General features: G+C 36.6%; 1 protein-coding gene and 1 long non-coding RNA gene across 3 annotated transcripts in view; one reads left to right on the plus strand and one right to left on the minus strand.

Annotated features, from left to right (window-relative positions):
• Positions 1-4460, minus strand: part of LOC145668914 (uncharacterized) — a 165080-nt gene extending 160620 nt beyond the window's left edge. The window contains exons 1-2 of one of the 2 annotated variants that reach the window (XR_014128116.1): positions 4284-4460; positions 666-1341 (exon numbers count right to left, since the gene is read on the minus strand). This is a non-coding gene — a long non-coding RNA (uncharacterized LOC145668914). Of the gene's footprint in view, positions 1-460; positions 1342-4283 lie in introns of those variants that run through there. The other variant, XR_014128117.1, reaches the window with a different exon arrangement.
• Positions 1-20452, plus strand: part of LOC145668913 (aquaporin AQPAn.G-like) — a 179553-nt gene that overhangs the window by 47828 nt on the left and 111273 nt on the right. The window lies entirely within an intron of this gene.

The raw sequence follows: 20452 nt of genomic DNA on the forward strand, positions 1-20452 counted from the left end.
TTTTAGTCAAACTTGTTCCTTGAGGGGCGAAGGAATTGAAAGTTAGAACGTTGAGAATGTTTGTAACAAAATTAATTTTTGCGGGGGGTACACCCCAATCTTTTATTTTTACTTCCTCGTGAGGCCTCAAAGAGACTAGAGGAAATCCCAATAGGTTCAATGCGGTTATTCAGCTGCAATATGTGTTGGATGTAGGTTGGATTAAGTTTCAATATCAAAAAGGACGTTTCTGCTATAACATTTATTTTAACAAAAATTATATATGAATTCAACAACAACAGAATTACTAAACGTAGATAACAATAACCATGAAAAATTCTCGTAACAAATTCGTCGTCAGAAACGTTGATCTTTCGATGCAGAACTATCATTACATTTTAATGAACATCGGAGTTTGACAGTTATGTTTCAATTTTAATTTTATAAGAATTAAATGTCCAAAAGAAGTAATTAATATCACTTTCCCATTCTCACTTAATACGCAATACACTAGCCCATATTGCCATAAATAATAAGGCATCCCCAATCAAACCAAGCAGTCAAGTTAACTATGTGAAAAAGAATGAAAAAAGAAAGAAAAAAATACAAGAAAAATAACACAAAAAGAATGATTAAAGATTACTCATTATCCTATGCTAATATGGACTATTACAATTATAACTTACGATACCACGAAACTCCTGTTCTGGAAATCCACATCGAAAGATATGTAATGGAACGATGTTCAATCACATTTTTAAGTTCAATACTACTGTTCCATTCACTCCGTCTTCCTGTCAGCAAATGTACCTGACACAAGGTTGAGTACTCTCACATCGGTTCAGCTAGTTCCAACTTTTGCCACTAGATGTCACTATGTCTTTGATGCGTATAGAAAGCATCTATCACTGCCTACCTCTAGCGACTAAACTGATAACTACTTATTCCACTTTCTTACTTCAATCTAGATGCTCACAAACTTAAAGTCCCTTTTTTTTCCAATTCCGTTACAAAATTCCCCCACAAGGGTGTATAAATAATTTAACAGACAATAAGGTAATTGAAAAAAAACTGATCTGTCTCTGTTGAAATCAGGCATGCCAAAATCGGAAGGATCAACTCACCATGTCCACTCACTTTCCAAAACAAAGATCTTACTTGAATATGGGCCCACTTAATTCCGGAATATTCAGAGTTCCATGGAGTTCTAATCCTTTCCATAACGAGGATGAAAATGTGACAGCCATCTCGAGGATCCAGAGTATTTACCAAATGCAACTGATGACGAAGAAAAGAAAGTCTCTACCATTTCTGACGATGTATTCCCAGGGACATGAACAGGCATGGACAAGTACACACATCCTGCAGGATTGAACAAACAAACACAGTATACATACATAATAAAAATATCTAACATTAAACATGTCTATCTATATATTTACAATATTTAAGGTTATTACATGTGTTTCCGGCAAGCTTTACTTTCATGAATAAGATTCAGTTACTTATGAATAGAAATTTTAAATGCAATTTTACAATTTACATTTAAATTCTTTCAATTTTACAAATTATGAAGCTCTAGGAGGATAGTACTTTTTTATATGCATTACATTCCTTTTTATAACAATGTCAGGATTCTCTATAGATTTTAACAAAACAGTATTCTTGGTCGGATAACAAAGTATCTGGAATGGGCCATCATAATTCTGACTTAGTTTCGGCATAATTTTCTGCTCGATCGAAGCTTTTAACATACGCTTCACTAAGACAGAATCACCCACAGCAAATGTCACCGGAATATGGCGTTTCTTATAAGCGGATTCTTTCCGACGCCAAGTCTTTTCAATATTTTGAGCTATCCTCTGACTCATCTCTTCCTTATCTTGTGTATTATCCAATACACCAAGATCTATGATCCATCTAACGTCAAGAGGATTCCACATTATTCTCCCAAGATATAACTCCCCAGGAGTTTTACGAGTTTCTGAATTCTCTGACGAGTTCAAAGTATATTGCACTTTGTAAATGTGATCAGCCCATTTAGTTTGGTTTTGATTTATGTACGCCTTCAATATCAACTTTATATTTTTATTTTGCCTTTCCGTAAAGTTACAAGAAGGCGAATAGGGAGCCGTACAAATGTCTTGTATACCCAGACTAAACAAATATTGACGGAACTGATCAGATCTAAAGTAACTCGCATTATCATGCAATAATCGAGCTGGATATCCGTACATATAAAATATCTTATCCAACTTGACACATATAATCTTAGAAGTTATCTTTCTAAGTGGTTCAATAATAACGAACCTTGAAAAGGCATCCGTGACAACTAGCAGATATTTATATCCATGACTAGGTAACCAAGGACCCATTACGTCAATATGCAAGCAAGCATTGGATTTAGTTTCCTTTTTCGAAAAATACGTACCATAAAGAGGTATATTTCGATCTTTTATCCGCTGGCAAATATCACAGCGTTGAATAAATTGAGCAATATCTTGATATAAATTGTCCCAAGTAAAGCGGCTTGCAATTTTAGCGATGGTCTTGGCCCGACCACCATGACCACCCCCGACGATTTGTTCATGGAAGAATTTAATGATACTCTCTTTCATACTTTCAGGAATTACAGCCCGAAGTCCACCATATACCTTGCCATTCGTTCTTTTTAACAAAATATTATTTTGGATAAGATATGGTTCTACTGTATGTTTATTTTCTATAGATTGAATTATACCTTTCAGCTTTGGATCCATCCTTTGCAGTTCTCCTAAAGGTTTATTAAAAAGAGGCAATTTCCAAAAATTTATAAAAGATAAATGCACATTTTGATCGTTAACAGTATTAATCTCAACAATATCATCGCCCGGAGGCTCGAAATCAACAAAACTATACATACGACTGATATAATCAGCCAAAAAGTTCTTTTTACTCCTAAGATGTATTATATTGAAATTATATTTACTTATCTTTTCTATCATAGAGCCGTATTTTCTTTGTCTTTTATGATTTTTCAAAATCCATGTCAAGCTGGCATTATCACAAAATACTGTAAATTTATTATGATGCAGATACATATCAAACTTGTCTAAACAGTAAATTAAAGATTTCATCTCAAGTTCGAAGATATTCTTCGACCATCAGTTGTTGGAATTAACTTACTAGCAAACATCACCGGCCTTAATAACCCTTGATCATCATACTGACTAAGGACTCCACTATAACATCGACAAGATGAATCGACATGTACTACAAATGGACTTGAAAAATCCGGGACCTTCAAAATGACATGATTTATTATAGCTTCCTTGATCTGATCTAAAATTTCATCTTCCTCTTTACCCCACTTAAATGTATTTTTATGACTCTTAAGTTCGTATAAAGGCCCTAACAATTCTCCATAATCTTTCAAGAATCTCAAATAATATGAAAGAAAACCCAACAGTTTCGCTAATGCTCTACGATTTTTAGGCCTGGGAAGTTGTTTAATAACCTTCACTCTTTCTTTGTCGATATACATATTTTATTCAGAAAATTCATAACCAAGAAATTTTATTTTTCGTTTACACAAACGAGTTTTATGAGGGGAAATGGTCACACCATTCTCTCGAAGTCTTTGCAAAACTTTTTCCAGAATCTCGTTATGTTTTTCAATACTATCAGCATGAACTATTATGTCATCGACAAATATGTCTAAATATTCGCCTTCCAGGTCCCTAAACATTCTATGCATTAAGCTAGGCAATACAAAGCCTGATATATTAATCCCATTGGTATCTTGCGAAACTGAAGTAATCTAGTTGGGGTAGCAAAAGCTGTTATGGGCCGAGAGCTAGGATGAAGTTCTATTTGATAATAGCTAAATTTTACGTCAAAACAGCTAAAATAACGATGTCTCCCAATGTTAGCTATGATAGATTCTGCGTGAGGACTCGGAAATCCTGTCATTAACACACGCTTGTTGATTTCTGAGAAATTGACTACTAACCTCGGCGATTTATCTTTATTTGAAATCATGAAGCAGGGTGAGATATAAGGTGAGATATAAGGGATTTTAATCTCTTCAACAACCCCTTTTTCTATTAAAGAATCGATAAATTTATCCATATCTTTCAATTTATGTTTGGGAACAGGATAAGGCTGTGTAATACACGGTGTAGTATCAGTTAATATTATCTTATGTTGATAATCCTTTATCATACCTAAATCATCGGTTATGACATCTTTAAATTCATTAAACAATTTTTCAACATAAGGTATTAAATTTGGAGAAATGATATCAACAGAGAAATCAACATTACCTTTTCCATTTTCTTCCAACTCATTGGGAGAATTCTGGAATTCTGATCTGGTGGGATTGTCAACACTGACCCCAGCTGGAACTTCATCCACAAACTGGACCTCTCTGGAAAAATCTCCCGAATCCATCTGCCTAAATGAAGAACGCCGTGGTATATGAACGTTTGTCTCAACATTGGTTCGGCTAGAACTTCCCCTTCTCCACCTAGATCTGGCACGCTGACGCTGACCGGATACCATCTCTCTGCTCACACCCGATGTTGATTGGCCAAGGGAAGATCGATTAGGACCACCACCATTGCTCTCCACACCTGAAGTTGAACGATCTATCTGCAAAATTGACTGTGAATAGTTACTAGTTAATGGGGGTTTTAATGACTGATCAGGTAAATCAATGTCACTACGCATCACTGGAAATCGACGATCACTCATTGGAACTGATTCCTCAGGATGTTCTGACCTCTGTGTGATAGGCGACTGCGTATTAACACCACTACTGAACTCCGCCACTGCTGAATGATATCCATCATGTAACGCTGATCGTTCATCCAATGCCGTAAATTGAAATCCGCCCCCATCAGATGTTGACGGTTGACACAACAAACCATGACTGCTCACCTCCACTGAAGACTCATGACCACTGCGTACCGCAGACGGACGCTGACCTCGATAAATAGTTGACTGTCGTCTAAAATTCCTAGATGGTACTATTTTTGCCTGGTGAGAGACATCTAGATTACGCTCCGCCTCTGAAACTCCAAGACCTCTTGACATCATGGATGGATGGTGACTACTCTGATGAACAGACGGGCATCTATTTCCCACATCACACGATGTTGTTGATGGACGGGATGAATTGACAACAGAAGTCCCTTGACGAAAACGCACCGCTGATGCACGACGATTACCAATATTCCCAGCTGACCTATGAAAACCTCTTCCCCTACACGCTGCCGCTGAGGAGCTACGCTGCATAGATATAGAACGCGATCCATGTCTAATACCATTACTCTCATTTCCACTAAACTCCAATCGTTGATCGTTTTCAACTTGACAACCTCGTCCAGTAGAAGATGAACAACCTACCTGGTCCGGGCATTGCATATCTGCACCAAGAAAGCAATGTATAGAGTTCTGAAGTGAAGCGGTCGTATTACATACTCTAGGACGACATCCGGTATTACTGTTCTGTCTATTAACCCCACTATAAATTACACTAGAATGTTTTAATTTTGTAGGATAATCAACAAATATATCCGAATGATGAGAATCATGTTGATTAAATTCAGTCAATTTACTTCTTTGTTGAGTTTCTCAAAAAATAAAGTTTTATTTCGAATGTCAATATGAGCAAAATTTTCGTTTAAAAACGAAATTCCCAATAATAATTTCAAATTAGGGTGATCAATAATTCCAAACCAAGCACTAAAACAAGAATTGTTCACGAAAAATCTTAATTCAACCATTTCTTCGATGTTTACAGACTCAAACAAAAAAACAGTCACTGAATACTTTACAGGTTTAACTTTAGGTCGACATTTCATACTTATTTCCTCAAAAACTGTTCGTTCACATAAATTCAGAGTTGAGCCTGTATCAATAACAGCCGGATAAGGCGTTCGACAGATGGAAACCATCATTTGTAAAAGATGATATTGTTTCTCATTTTCATTGTTCAAATACTTAGAGTCTCCCCGAATGTTACTACCTTTATACGGACATCGATTCCAAACATGATTACTACTACCACATACATTACAAACCAATCCTGCCCCAAAATTCCTAACACGATTTTGAGTTGAGTTGATTTTTAGTTTAGCGTCCCTTTCAGCAGCGAGGCTATATGAGACGTGGACCTACTGATTAACGTGGAATCCGAACCACATGAGCTCCCGCCGGGAACCTAACACGATTTTGTTTCGTAAGGTTACGCACCACTGTATTTGAAATATATTGATTTTTTTACTGTTTTCTGATAATCCAAGGCATATCGCCTATTCATCTCATAACTTTCCGCAAATTCTAAAAATTCATGAACAGTATTAGGCAAACCAGTTAACAATAATAAATCCCGAATCTCAGGTTTGATTAAGTTTGAGACCGTGTGACAAAATTCTACATCTGACATTTCCATATTCAATAGTTGCAACACTGATATTTTTTCACGAAGAAAATTTTGAAGGGATTCATGCTCTTTCATAACTCTAAACATCTTACTATTATAAAATTCCGTACGAACTAAAGGTGAGATAAATTTTTCCAAAATACATTCAGAAATATACTTCCAATCAGTCGTTATATTAAGTAAACGCTGCATCTCTTCAAACATTTGGTTCTTACATTTACTTAAACTAGCTACTGAAACTGCTTCGGAAGATGCAACCTTCATTTCGATCATTTCGTTTACCTTCAACAAGAACTGACATAAAAGAATACCACTATTTTCATTCACAAGAGGTAGTTCGCTAATTTGCATCTCAATAGATTTATAAATGCTTTCTGAGAATATTTTTGTGAAATTACATGTGATAGGTGGTTTATTCAACCCACGATAAGGACGAACTTGTGGCACCGCACAGCCAGCGAAGTCCAACAAATCAGAAACATCCCGATTCTGGGCCCCCCTGGCTCCTGCGGTGGGCACATCGTCAATTTGCACCAGAGAACCAACGGGAACCTCGTTACCCCCTGGTGGATTACACACAGGAGACCAACCTGTGAACTCTCTTCCAAAACGAGCGGCAAAATTCATGATTCTGATTTTTTTTGAAAAATATAATTTCTAATTGATAGGCCGAAAATGGTCATAAGCTACCCCGTACAACACACTAAATTTATTAATTCTATAACACAGTAGAACCATTTACATATACTACGTATATTGGAACGAATATTCCTTACAACAGATTACTGCGCTATCTTGATCCGAACCAATATTCAAATATTACACTGGAACACAAACCAACACATGTAACAATACCGGGATACGATCCAACACAGCAATAACCGACATTTGCTGACAGGAAGCTTGTAACAAAATTAATTTTTGCGGGGGGTACACCCCAATCTTTTATTTTTACTTCCTCGTGAGGCCTCAAAGAGACTAGAGGAAATCCCAATAGGTTCAATGCGGTTATTCAGCTGCAATATGTGTTGGATGTAGGTTGGATTAAGTTTCAATATCAAAAAGGACGTTTCTGCTATAACATTTATTTTAACAAAAATTATATATGAATTCAACAACAACAGAATTACTAAACGTAGATAACAATAACCATGAAAAATTCTCGTAACAAATTCGTCGTCAGAAACGTTGATCTTTCGATGCAGAACTATCATTACATTTTAATGAACATCGGAGTTTGACAGTTATGTTTCAATTTTAATTTTATAAGAATTAAATGTCCAAAAGAAGTAATTAATATCACTTTCCCATTCTCACTTAATACGCAATACACTAGCCCATATTGCCATAAATAATAAGGCATCCCCAATCAAACCAAGCAGTCAAGTTAACTATGTGAAAAAGAATGAAAAAAGAAAGAAAAAAATACAAGAAAAATAACACAAAAAGAATGATTAAAGATTACTCATTATCCTATGCTAATATGGACTATTACAATTATAACTTACGATACCACGAAACTCCTGTTCTGGAAATCCACATCGAAAGATATGTAATGGAACGATGTTCAATCACATTTTTAAGTTCAATACTACTGTTCCATTCACTCCGTCTTCCTGTCAGCAAATGTACCTGACACAAGGTTGAGTACAGGGGGTGCTCTTAACCTATGTCCCGAACCTCTACTTTCACGCTCTCTTCACAGTGACGTCACCAGCGAGGAACTTAGAGCTTGTCGTCTGCTTGGCGCGCGAAGATTTGCTAGTAAGACCACAAACAATTCTTTGTTTATTTTGGGTTTTTGCTATGTTGAATTGTGTTGCTTTCTTTTCTAGTGGTGTAAGTGGACGAATATTATTTAATAGGGAAAAGGTCTATATCTCGGAAGATTTCTTTACGTGGGCTTGTCTATATAGGCATGCAATATTGCAAGATAGTGTAAACTTGAGTACGTGTGTACATTTGTATTTTTACGTGTATTTGTCTTTCATCTCCAAGTGTACACATTATAGAATTAGAGATGTACCGATATATCGGTATCGGTAATATCAGCCACTTTTGGGAGTATCGGTATCGGCATTGGCAAATAAACATCGATATTTACCGATACATTTTTTAAACTATTTTCAGTTTGTTTAATATTAACAGTGATACTTATATTTCATCGGTTTCTTTTAGAGTTAAAAGTTGTTCTAAACTATTATCAATTATACAAGCAATCGATTTCTTTATGCATGTATACGCCTATGATTTGCACTAGTTTTAGTCCCTCCATGCCAAAATAGTGAAGAAAAGACAAAGGTCCTCAGTCAGGATAATAGGCACCCGAAGAAAATTTTACTAGGAGGAGCCGATTTCCCAATTTCAAAGTAAAATAAAGTAAGTTTATTTTCCTTATTCATTTTCATAAATTTCTATGTATGCATGAAGTTCATAATTTAAAATCATTTTTCGATATTTTTTCTGCTTTTTGGTCGTCTAGATGTTTATTTGAGTTAGAAATCAGAGTAAAACTCCGGGACGTCGTGTGGGTAGAAGAGGTGGGGCGATTGCCACACGCCTTGAACCACAGAATGGAAGAGTTTGACCGTTCAGGAAAACTAGCAGGTTAACTATTTCTAATTCATTGTTGAGATTAGTGTTGTCCACGAGACGAGGTCGAGGCGAGAAATGTCTCGTCTCGTCTGCAATTCGAGACAAGAAGAATCTTTTAAATTCTTTTAAATTTAAAAATATGGGAGTTCTCGTCTCGTTTTCGAGGCAAGATGAGAAACTTCACGAGTCTCATTGGCAACACGAGTTCACCCAAGTATTAGACCTTAAACACTGGTTTAGTGTTGCATGGTTCATCATTAAAAAAAAAAAACTATAAATTGATAAAGTGATTGTAAGAACACAATGAAGAGCATTCAAAGATATACAAGTCATTACACAATATCCTTTAATAATAAATATGGTTTAACTGTTGTTATATCTCATCCTTCGTCAATCTCTCGTGACTTTAGGAAGTCAGGACAAATTTTATACACAAATTTATGCAAGAGGCTAGAGAAACTTTGAGGCCAGACGAAAAGGGCCTTTTTCGAAAATCGATTCTACAAGATGAGAAAACCTAATTTCTCGTCTCGTCTTGATTCGTAACATTAGTTAGCATACAAATATTTAGATATAAACCAAATACGTTTTTCCGGACTGTGTACTGTAAATGTCACGAAGTGCAATCATAGCGTCAACAATGGGTACATTAAATATAATCTGTGGTGGATACTCGACATGATGTTTAACAGGAATGGGTTCCGTTTTAATAATCATATGGAGAAGATATGAATTGGCAATTTTAAACTTTAAACCTGAGTGCCGTATATTGAACAAAATAAATTGCTAGGCATCAAAGGGCTTCCGCAACTGAATGCATCGACGATCTATTATTATTATTATTATTATTATTATTATTATTATTATTATTATTATTATTATTATTATTATCCACGGTTTTAAGTATTTATTAAGATATTCCTATCAGTAATCACAAAGTAATCTATTCATGGCGGGAATGGAATCACCTTAACATTGGTTCCGCAATTACTTTAACTCTAGGACCCGGAAATTTCAGAGATCGCCCTGGTAAAACACATATTTATCTGCAACTTTGCTTGAATACATTCACAGCAATATTTCAGATATAAATACATTTAAAATGTAATTATAATTCAACAATTATCTATCTCATCAAAAAAATAAATAAATGATCATGCAACACAGGTACATCGTTAATTTTCCATAATATAAATTGCGTTAAGATGTTCTATTTATTGCTGGCTTATTATTTATTTATTTATTTATTTGTAGTTTGTGTAGGAGAATGTTGTGACAGCGAAAATGTTATGCATAAAGAAAGAAAAAAGACATTCTGGCTGCTTCGTATACCTCTATACCTACTTGCTGCTCCTCGCTGGTGACGTCACGCAAAACGAGGAGCGAAGCGTCTGAGCGTATAGCCCAACCTTTCCTTCTAGTAACCTTGGGTTGAGTACTCTCACATCGGTTCAGCTAGTTCCAACTTTTGCCACTAGATGTCACTATGTCTTTGATGCGTATAGAAAGCATCTATCACTGCCTACCTCTAGCGACTAAACTGATAACTACTTATTCCACTTTCTTACTTCAATCTAGATGCTCACAAACTTAAAGTCTCTTTTTTTTTTCCAATTCCGTTACATGTTTTAAAGCACGCATTACATTTATGAGGAATATATATAAGGAAAATTTTTAGATAGTGTACCCAGGGCCGTGCCGTAGTGAGTGGCCAGCGGGGCGAGCGCCCCGGGTGCCGAAGGAAGGGGGACAAAAAATTCGGGAGAAAAAAGGAAAAAAAGATAGGAAAAATTGCTTGGAATATATGTATGGGGGCGCCGTCGTATACTTCCCGGGCGCTGATTTTCCACGGCACGGCCCTGACTGTACCACGAACTTGGGGGAGAAGAGGGGACCTTGACTCCAAAATCCAACATGTTAATTTACTTTTGACAGGCTACTAGAGTCTCTGTATTTCAAGTGTGCTCTCGGAAAATATGTGAAACATACTTCGGCCCCACCCCCGCCACCTTCCTACGGAGCAAAACCCTCCCGTTGCTTACGGAAAAGAAGTGAATGACCTCCGCTGTGTTGCCAATTTGTCATTCAATCGCTTGGTCTTGACGAGTAAAGATCGTAGGCAGTTCCGTGTCTTGGAAAATCAGCGCCCGGGGCGAGAGTATACGACGGCGCTTCCATACATATATTCCAAGCATTTTTTCATATCTTTTCCTTTTTTCTCCCGAATTTTTCGCCCCCTTACTTCGGCACCCGGGACCGTCGCCCCGCTCGTTCCCCTCCCCCAAGGCACGGCCCTGATCCTAGGCTACTTAGAATGGCTAACAAGATAGAGGACAGCGAAGTCCGTGAAATAATTCATTTTGGCAACGTTTCCGCATCTAACAATTGAAAGATCTCGGCCGCAACAACTTCTCCTCCTCTTTTGAGGGAGGTACGGGAAAGCACATTGACTGCAGTGCCAAAAGGGGCACAGTTGAAATAGAAGAGCTCTGGCAAAGCAGTACGACGTCAATCTATTCTTTCTAGCCGAACCTTCTCTACCTGGAATATAGGAAATAAACATAGGCGCCGACTTTGGGGGGCAGGACACTTTTGGCCCCCCAATATTTAAAGGTGGGGTCCTTGACCCCCCAATATAATCCAGTTGAGGAAGAATTAACAAAGAGGAGCAAGAGTTTCTCTCGTAAGCTTCGTCGTGCCTTTAGTTAAACATTAGGAACAGCCTTCTTATTCGATAGAAAACGCCGTTTTCAAAACGGTGTTTAATAGAACACGGAACTTCAAACAACACTGTGGCAGCACTGATATGAAAAGTCAAGATCAATGCGCAAAACAAAGTCTGCTGGGGGGGGGGGGGGTCCATGATGCAGTTGATAGAAAACGGCTGAATATGATTATGATATTTATTCATTGTATGGGTCCCCCTATATTTTCTTCAAGTCGGTGCCTATGAAAATAAATGCATCATTTTTAAACTTTTGAGACACCCCGCATTAACCAAACAACGACGCAAATAAGAAAAGAAGGACGTTTTCTCAGTTGTATCACCTTGACTCGCCGTTACTAGTACCTTTTTTGTGTGTGTTCATTCGAAGTGTTTACCAGTATTACGACTTATTCAATTACAGAATGAAAGATCCGAAATGCTACATTATATTATGATGCTGAAGATAGTACAGAACGAACATTGACGTAGATTAATTGTTAGAAAGATGTTAATATGCCGTTATCTTCATTTATTCCCTTCTAAAACGACATATATTGTGAACATAAACACTTTTCTTTACCAAAGATTGCGTAAGATGTTTTGATTTTTTTTTAAAAAAACCATATTTTCGTCTGCGTTCATAAATGCGTATATCGTTCTTTTTGTACTATTATTCCATTTTTGATTTCTTGGTATGAGAAACACTTATAAGACACTTAGAGAGATTGTCTGTTACGCATCTATTAGAGATACTTATAAGATCAAGTTCTAGGAAGTTCTTTTAGGTGACTAGACAACGAACAGCGAAAACTATTATCAGTCCGTTCTCCTAGTGATAGTTTCTGGAACTATTCCTGCTGTGTCAAGTAATTTTCAAACTGATTTGTGGTACGTCTGTACATCCACGTGCTACTTTTTCTGCTTTCTAGTGATGTATGACGTAGATGGTAAGTACTGTGTTCATTTCATGAGAAAAAGAAACATTTGGTTCTCGATTTTGAAGTTGTATTGATTAACTGATAAATATGGACAGGTTAAAATTACAGTGGTGTAAGGCATTTTCACAAAATGAAAGACTTACACAGAAACCAGATCTAAATAAGTCGATCTCTTAACACAAAACGTAAATCAGAGTTTCATTCAACTGCCAACAGATGACAGTTTAAGTTATAGTGATAAAAGAAGCAGGTGTTTTCTTCACAAAGAAAATGTGACTACACTACTGTAAATTTAACCCTCTCATATACTGTATTATTCACATAATATATTATTCCAAAATTTCAATTAGTTACATACGATCTAATTATTACAATTGGGGGCTGCGGTGGCTCAGTGGTAGAGCGTTCACCTCTGTTGCATGGGACCTTGGTTCGATCCCAGCTCGCGCCAAGTGAGCTTTATGGTGCACAACCACCGTGTGCTTGGGTTTTCTCGGGGTTCTTCCGTTACCTCCCATTTTCTTCATTCCATCATTTCATTCATTTCTCATCATCACCGTTTACTCTAGCCTATTCGGCATAATCGTGAGACGTAAAACTCAAAGATTTCATTTCATTTTCTGATTATTACAAGTACTATGAATCATTTTTAATATGTGTGTTGAGGGTCGTCCGTTAGGGGGCAAAGGTTTGAAGTATACATATATATCTTGATCAATAATACAAGTACTGTAGTAATGAAAAACGTAAAACTTTACACATATCGATTGTGGAGTCTTGCTTCCCCTCCTTAAGCGAAATATGAAGGGACGCCACTGTGTGTTTCAATGTTAGCAGTACGTGCGTCATTCTTAGCATTCCGTGTGTCACAGTTAGGAGTATGTGTGTCACCATTAGCGGGACACGAACAACAGTAAATATAATCTGCACAATCTGTTCCAGCACAAAATATCAATTATACCCTATTATTATTATTATTATTCTGAACGAATGACATACTTCCAAGTGCCATAAAAGTTCTATTTTCTCGAAAACTACGCATAAGAGTTGATTCGCAAGGATTTCATTTTGTTCTGGCCAATGTGAACAATCGATTGATACATATATTTTTTTTTTTTTTTTTTTGGAGAAGGCTATACTTGAACAAAAAATAGAGTTTCTGAATTAAACATAATATTAGGCTATATTTTATTAATCATACTGTGCAATCTCATCTTGCTAGTGCAGCGTTTCTCAACCATTTTTTTCCTCCTTTGAGGCGGACCAAAATAACGCTTCAAACTTTTGCGACACCCCTGCATATGATTTTTCTCTAGATGCAAAAAATCAAACACATAAAAATACATACAATCCCTTCTTTTTTTCGTTATGGAACAATTATGAGACAAAAATCTCAAGCAAATTAAGTAAGATCCTTGAATAGAAACATATTAACATAAGAGAAACTCATGACTCTTAAGCAGGAATATGAGAAAGAAATATTACCTTGAGAAATATTAGATTAAAAATTTCACGACACACCTGAGATACGTATATTCGCGACACACCAATGTCTCGAGATACAGCAGTTGAAAAATGCTGTGCTAGTGTAGTGATGAAAACCTACGATATTTTGTTCTCGAATTTTGGTGGGTTTTTGCGTTTTCCCCACAAATTTTCTGCTGGTCATAGCGTCTTAAGGAAAGAGACGACATAAACTTTCCGAGAATCGAGACGATACTTGTATAAAATTTACGACACGACACAAGAAAACTTTATTTGTGGTCTTGTGGGCACACTAACGAGGGGGTTGTTCTGGGTTAAAGAAATGTTCGTTAAGAGGCGTTTCAGTGTAAATAAAATTAAGCTTCAAAATTTATGGTGGCTATTTTAGCTTATGTCAGTACAGGCATATGAAGTTCTCATCTATAAGATATTTATTTTTAAAAAAATATTTTAATGGAACTTGCAAAGTATGTTAAAATTACGTAATAGGTCATAACAGAAAAATTACAATTACAAAGATGCACTACGCCATCAAATAAATTATTATGGTAAAACTTCAACAGAAACCGGTTTAGGCCTCTCGTGCATGCACATATTCAGAGTTGCCAGCAGTGCGAGACAGACAGAAGAGGACAACGCTGAAAAAAGTAGCAAAATTCGACTTTGGTTAGCATTACCTTCTAACCAGAAGTTGTAGGTTCGATCCCAGGTAGATATCATGACACTAGAATTGTACACGATTGCTTCTAACATATTATGTGCCTATATCATTTTTGTATACAGGATACACAGAAACAAAATTAACCTTTAACTACTCTGGTGGGGTCTCATACGTTCTGCTCTAAATTTAAAAGTGCTCCACAGATGACACTGGTTTCTTGTTTACCCTTAATATTTTGTCGTTACTATCATTGTACTGAGTGGCCCTAAAGTAGGTATACAGACCAGCATCGATCAAGTACGACATTTTAATTTATTAAGACCATGCATTTATTTGCTTTGGTTTATTCCGGGCTTAAGGTATAAGTGAAAAATAAATTAAGAACAGATAAGGAAGAAACTAAGTCAATACCTGTATGAATAACTAGTAAATGATATAAAATGTCATGACCAATCAGTACGGAACTGTATACCTACATTTGGGCCACTTTGGACAAACAGGAACTCTGTATAAACAGGAACAAAAGGCAAGTACTGTGGCTTTTCGCAGTATGACTTGTTTGGGATCTGAGATACTCCATCAGAGCAGTACCGTGCCGTGGGGGGTGCGAGCGGGGCGACGTACCCGGGAGCCGAAGTAAAGGGGGCGCAAAATTTGGTATATATATATATATATATATATATATATATATCCAGCTTCACGTTCCTCAACTTGACACTAGTAACTTCACAGCATATTTGCATTTAATCGTTGAACGAACTCACGTTTATTCGTAACTTTATAAATGCTAGAAAGAATCAGAAAAAACACTAACTTAGCTCGCGGTGGGTCAGTTGTAGAGTGTTCACCTCTGGTGGTGGGGTTCTTGGTTCGATCCCAGCTCACGCCAAGTAAACTTTGTGGTGGACAAACACCGTGAGCGTGGGTTTTCTCGGAGTTCTCCCGTTTCTTCCCACTTTCTTCATCCTACCATGTCCTTCAATTCTCATCATCACCGTCTCCTATAGCCTAGCCGGCATAACTGTGGGAAGTGAAACTTAAATATTTCATTTCAACTTAACTGTGGAATTAAAAAAAAAGAAAAAAAACTTCACAAAGTCAATAATCGCGAAAGAAATAATTGGGGTCTGTCAGACCCCACCGGAGTGTAAGTGTAACAATTTTTTTTTCACCACAGTTGTTAAGGGTTAAGGATCTGGAGAGGGAGCAACAGGAGCATAGTCTAGCAGCTAGGAGAGTCCTGTTGGGAGTTTGAGAGCCAGAAGGTTTGTTTGTTTTACCGAGTTCTACTATCTTTAGTGTTCTTAAAAAAATTGGTCACATGTTCTGAATCATGGTCATTATTGCGCAATGACCGCCATCTTGAATATTCCTTTCGTATTCACTACATTTTTCTTAAATACATCTAGCACAAGCTGTAATTGTCGCAAAGTTATCAGTTATACCTCGTTCGATTTGCAATAGTATAGGCTTTTAGGTGACGTTATTCACTTGTCAGTAATACACACAAGAGGGAAGTAAAGGAGGGAAATTTTGAAAATTTTCCTCAAAATTTTCCCTTTTACCGATTTTTGTTATTGTTATATGGCAACGCTGGGTTCTAGGCGAGAAAGAAAAATTACATACATTTTCTGTAATGTGATAAATATATGCTGAAAGTTTTGTCTTGATTGGTTCACTAGCAGAGGAATAATAAAATATTTTGTATTTTATGATTTTGGTCGCTCTAACAATTTTTGGATTTAATGAAAGTACTTTTGTCACATAGAAAGGCCTCCAGCTCAGACTGTAATTGCCGCAGAGGTACATATAATATTTCGTTTTATAATTTGTTTTATTAGAGTAATAAATGGTGTGGATTAATCTAACATATGTGCCATTATAACTAATGACAAGGAAGTATAAGGGAAATAAATATAAAATTCACACGGAATATTTTTCTTTAATGATGTGGAAACACTAAAAGATAGAAGTGGAACTACTAGAAATTCACTAAACATTAATACCTAATGTTTAATTCACAAGTGAAGACATAGATTTTTTAAAAATCGTAACATTTCATGTTTCGTAATTAAGAAATGTGTTCCAAATTTGATATCAAGTGATATTTTCAAACAGCAATTTATTATTATTCTTACATAACAGTCCACAAATGTCTGATAAACTGACACTTTTATCCCACATTTACACACACATGTTCTTCACTTTACATTTACAGAATGGACAACACGGTATTTGCTTCACTCTGCAAGGACAAACATTAACTTTTGTACATGTCTTGCACATACAAGGAGAGACAAATTCAGGTCTGAAATATCCAGTCGTTATTATTGGCTTAAGATATCCTGCTTCTTCTATGTAACCATACTCTAGTGGATTCAGTGGTTGGGCTTCATCCAGCACAGTCATCCATATGTAGCACTGAAGATATGTACGCTGTATATGAAAGACTATCGTTGATGATGGTGGACATAGTTGAGAAAAGTTGATAGCTTTTGCTTTGTGGTATTGTTCAAATCGTACCATATCACAGTTTGTTTTTGATGAACCAAGTACTTTTGCGATAAAAAGCTCGGCATTTTGTATCATTCCTTCATCCAAGGGAGGAACCCCAAAATTGTTCAACAGGGTTCCTGATGTCATTGCTGTTTTAAGTGCCATAAGTTTTGTCCCAACCTTACTTGCCACAACCTTACCCAACCCATAACATCTGTATCTGCTGAGGCAATCATAACTCTTTCAATGGAATCAGTTTCGACCATGTGTTGGATGTGTTTCATGATTCTATTATCAGCTTCTTCACATTCACAGCAAAGATCTGGTACCAAACTAACAGATCCTTCGGTTAATTTCAGGCATAGCTTTGGGTTATGTTTGTGACCTCCTCCCAAATACAAAGATTTTATAGAATTTCCTTGATCGACAATCCACTCAATGAAGAGTTCTTGCAAACGTGCTTTGTTCTGGCTTGAAACCCAAAAAATATCCATGTTGACAGGAAGGGGTGTATTTAGGTTACTAGGAATCACATCAATAGGATCAACATTTTTTTGTCGCCTCAGTCGCTCCCACTTTTTGATACTTTTATCTTGATACAAGTCAAACACTATGTCAGTGCGCAAACAACCTTCGGAGAGTTTTAAAAATATTTCCCACAAATAGTCAAAGTAGTCTCCAAACGTCTTACACATAAGTCGTTTGACATAGACTTTTCGCGCGTACACCATAAAGTCAATCACCATTGCTGCTCTCGTTTCCTGCGTTGGTAGATGACTACCTACATCATTCTTATTTAAAAAGTGTTTTTCAAGTTCTTTGCTGAGTTGTGCTTTATCTGCTTTCTTTAAGAACCCATCATCTGTTAGATAATACGATGTAGATGTAAGCTCGTATTCCTTACTGTCTCAATATCGAAATTTCTTGAACATGCTACTTCTATGAACCGAATAGCATTATTTGTTTCTTGGAATGCCGTCTCGGTTGTAGATATGTATTTCTTTGTCTTTGGAAATTGTTTATGTATGGGATCTAAAATACCTTTGGATTTGTCAATAAGCCTTTCTTGAAGGAAGTTTTTGTAGCTAGTATCTCCTTTTCCTTGTATAGAGAGTAAGTTTTCAGCTATTACTTGATCAATTTTTGTTCCATTTATAATATTAGAAATTCCACAACTATCAACTTTCGAAAAGGGATTTCCTCTCTCAAGCACAAGAGTTATCATCTCTGAAATATTTTGCTGTTCTTGAATTGTTAAAGACTTCGAAAACTCATGATGAAGAGCATATTCGTCGTCTTCATTAAGGCCACAAAACCGTCTCAAAACGTATGTTATATTTTCTTTCTCATGTTTGATAAGATCGTGTTTTGTCACGGCTTCTTTTCGTCTGATTACTCCGATTATGCCTCCAGATCCCTTGGCTGGCTTATTGTAGTGTTGCTTTAGTGTTTGATCCAATGTAACGCTGCTAAATCTATTGCTACTATGTTGAACTGTGAAATGACCGTTCTTAAACTCATTATAGATCAGAGAATGTTCTTGTTCTAGTTTTAAGCAATCGTGGTAATATAGAGTACACCACCGTGCATAATTTGTTCTGTCAAATGAGAAGAAAAGTGTCAAACACTCTCTTAGGCTGCACACATGCAAGTCCCAGTTATTTTCTCTGTCCGCTCGAATTAAGTCTCGGAAAGAGGAGCAAGTGTGGAAAGAAACTGATCCCAATAAGCAAACATTTCACTTTTTTGTGCTCCACTTTCTCTAAATTTCTCAAAGTCAATTCTGATGGCACTCAGGTTTTCGATAGCACATTTAGTTTCTTTAGATAAACTTTGTTCTTCATACACTGATAACTGTATGCGTTTTACTATTGAAAACAATTCGGAGTATTTGGTTATGTTAATCTGTTCCATGAACGCCTTCCACTCCAGTGTTTCCATTACTTCACAAAGCATTCCTATTGCTCTAACTCCCTCCTATAGTGGTTTCCTTTTAAAGCGCTTTCAGCAGTGTGTGGACCCATGGTTTCAGTCTGAACAAGAATTTCCAAAGCTCCACTGCTCTTGAGATATAGACCAATACATGCAAGCACGACTTTCTGAAGAAGAAATCCTCCAAGGCCAAGAAATATGTTGGAAAACTTTTCGGGTTGAAGAAGCTGAATTTCTTTAGCTATAGGATATACGCCTTCGTCACACCACAGTGAACTCTGACATTTAACTGATGCAAGATATCTTGGAAATTACACATTGTTGTATAAATAGAGTCATACTGAGTTGCAGGATAGGGTAGTATTGGAGTATATCCTGTAATGGTCCTGTGAGATGGATGTTCAGACAGTGCACTCATAAAAGCGTTTCTAGAGGGAATCTCAACTTCCTGAGGGAAATCTAAGAAACCATATGAGATCTAATTTTTTGCCTGGCTGTTTTATTTCATTTGCTGTAATTAGGTCATTGCTAGGAACGAAAGTACTGAGGATACTGCACCTTGTTTTTGGCTTTGTGTAGTACAATAGTTTTTGGGCATCTATATCTTTAGTGAGAATTCGTGAAGTGACATCAATGCCAAACGTTCCCAGGTATCTCTCTGGACTATCAGGTTCTTCTAACGAGACGTTAAGTTTATCACTCAGATAATGGTCTTGAAACGAGACAAGTACTGTGTCGTGTGTTCCATGCATTCCTGAAAATGTAGCTTCTTCTCTGTCGAAATTGTCCATAGCACCTCGAACAGGAATGATGGGTTTTATTGATGGAGATATGGGAACACGGTGTCCTTTAGCCCTAATAATAGTCCTGTTTGTTAGCATTTGATCTTGACGTAGTACATCATCATAACTGCGTAGTACATCACTTTGAGATATAAACGTATTTAAGCTATCTTTCATAAATTTTAGACTTCGGTCAATGTGTTATATTCTATAGATTAAGAGTAACAACCAGTACTTTATAAGGAAGAAAATCTGGAATCACTTACCTTTAAATCATTAATCTTCGCTTTATTGACGGCTTTGACGTTAACCTCGACTTTTGGTCATAGTCAAGACTCCAACAGTGCTGCCAACCTACGCACCAAGAAATTTCCTCTTGTATTTACCGTGCTACAGAGAAAAATAGAAACTTTCAAACGTATTTTCCACATTTTTTGATCCTTCCCATAC

Source organism: Thermobia domestica, chromosome 13, assembly GCF_964235325.1.
Source record: "Thermobia domestica chromosome 13, izTheDome1.hap1.1, whole genome shotgun sequence".
NCBI classification, from domain to species: domain Eukaryota; kingdom Metazoa; phylum Arthropoda; class Insecta; order Zygentoma; family Lepismatidae; genus Thermobia; species Thermobia domestica.